Source organism: Sinocyclocheilus grahami, unplaced genomic scaffold (assembly GCF_001515645.1).
Source record: "Sinocyclocheilus grahami isolate Dianchi unplaced genomic scaffold, SAMN03320097.WGS_v1.1 scaffold1646.1, whole genome shotgun sequence".
Classification (NCBI taxonomy): domain Eukaryota; kingdom Metazoa; phylum Chordata; class Actinopteri; order Cypriniformes; family Cyprinidae; genus Sinocyclocheilus; species Sinocyclocheilus grahami.
In genome coordinates this window covers 1-2,479 of record NW_015506825.1, presented here as the reverse complement: position 1 = coordinate 2,479, position 2,479 = coordinate 1, and positions in this window count along the sequence as shown.

The following is a 2,479-nucleotide window of genomic DNA, read 5'->3' as shown; positions in this document are numbered from 1 at the left end:
GGCTAGAGTCCTTACTAGGTCAAGAAAATATGATCATATTATGTCAATTTTACAGTCTCTGCACTGGCTACCTGTTAAGTTCCGTATCAGTTACAAAATATTATTACTTGCCTATAAGGCCCTTAATGTGTTAGCTCCTGCGTACCTAACTAGTCTTCTACCATGCTACAATCCATCACGCTCCCTAAGGTCGCAAAATTCTGGATTTTTGGTAGTACCTAGGATAGCAAAGTCCACTAAAGGAGGTAGAGCTTTTTCGCATTTGGCTCCCAAACTCTGGAATAGCCTTCCTGATAACCGTTCGGGGTTCAGACACACTCTCTCTGTTTAAATCTAGATTAAAGACACATCTCTTTGGCCAAGCATTCAAATAATGCATCTCATAATCTTGTACTGCAGTTATATCTGATCAAATGCACATTATTATTCTTTAGTTTGGGTTAAACAAATCATTTTTGCTTGGTTGGAACAGCAGCTACGCTAATTATGTCTCTATGTGTTTCTCTGTTTCTGCTGGGATTGACATCCCGTGGTAACTAGGATTTACACAAGCTTCAGTCTGGATCCAGAACACCTGAGAAGAGATGATGCAACCCCTCAGAGGACCTCAGATGATCCCAACCCTGAAACAACATACAGAACTACCACATTTTGCTATAAGTTTGATTGCATCATATAATAATTGCTGTTAATATTGTTCATCATCTGTTTGATTACGTCATTAACTGAATTTTACCGTACATAACCCTGACCTAACACAACATTACACAATGAAACCCACACAGAAATGCATAATTATATTTGTAAAGTATTACTATAAAACATAGGAAACCATGGTACATATTACATATCCTGATGTATAAATATGGTAAACAAAGAGATTGTAGCAGAACACTGCAGTTTTGTGTGATTTGTTCTGGTTTCTGGTCTGAGGATCTGGTTTAGGTCTGGTGTGTGAGTCCTTGAGACGTTCTGCTCTGTGTCTTTGTCTCTCTGCAGAGGACACACCGACGGCTCTCAGCCAATCAGCTGCTCCGATACAGCCGTGTGCCATTAAGAGCTTCCTGCACATCAGTACACAGCTGAGAGCGACGAGCAGCCGCTTATGATCACAGCGACTCACACACATCAGCATCACTGAACTCTCATTCCTCTCTGATCCAGAACTAAAGCAGCAGAACACAGAGAGCCAATCACACACGAGCAATCAACCCACCCGCTGCATTATTCATGAGCCCAGTGGCCACGCCCACAGCCCAACAATCTGTCAGTGAGTGACACTAACAAAGCTGACACCAAAACATGTGTGAATGAATAATACCTAATATACGAATGATCACTGAGAATAACGACAGTTATAATGTAAAGTGCATAAAATGTCTAGATGCATTACAGTAACGAGAATAAGATTTTTCTTTCTTCTTTTTGCAATAAAAGTAATGTAGTTGTAATAAAAATAATGCAATGGGATTAAATAAAAACAGGATACATTTTCCTTATGAAAAATGTAATGTTTATATTTTGATTATTTTGAGGTGCAACACGTGACATAGCTCACCATAACATACCATATAATGGCCTTTTGCTCCCACACGTTTCTCAATACAAAGCATTAAGAAATGAACAATAACAGAGTGAACGAGCGGAGCAAGAACAATCATATAATCTAGGCCAGGTTTCAATCCCTGAGCGAATTACATTCAGAAATAGAAGCCGTTCTTCAGTCTGATCTCACGAGACGCTGCTAACCGAAGGCCAGACAAACACTTGCACAGTGTCAGTGCATGACTGTGATGATGAACAGCTTTGAGCGCATCAGAAGTGAAGCACATCAAACACAAACACACGCCGGATAAACCTCTGACCCACATCCAGCTGATCATCAGCACGGCTTTCCGAGCTACAAATCAAAAGCAGATTTATGCTCCCATTGTTTATGGAGAGGAGAACAGCTAAAGGTCATGAGATTCATAAAGTCACCCTGCAGATCTCTGAATGCTAATGTTAAATCACATGACCTTCATTTCTGCAGCGTCAGGAACATACAGTCTATGGTCAGGAATCACGTCACACACGTGCTCATAAAGCTCCATAAGCAACACATACTGTACAGGGTCCTAAAGAGCTGCACTGCCTCGTCTCACCGGAAATGCTATGCATGATTATTAATAATCACAGGAGATGTTTCATTAAACAAAAATTGGTGCAGAAAGAAATTTACACTCAGAAACAAATGGCAAAGATTTGGCAAGTAACAAACATTGAACTAAACATGAAATTTTAAAGCAGAAAAACTAGTATGAGTTTCTTGTCAAATGTACTGCAGTCATCTTTGTTTAGTTTACAGTGCAGCTGCTGCTAATGCAGTGCTTTCATGCCATTATTTACACCCTGCACATAATCAAAGTATTCATGAACATTAAACATTCTCTTCCCAAAAAATCCTAAGGGAATGCAAGATTTTATATATATATATATA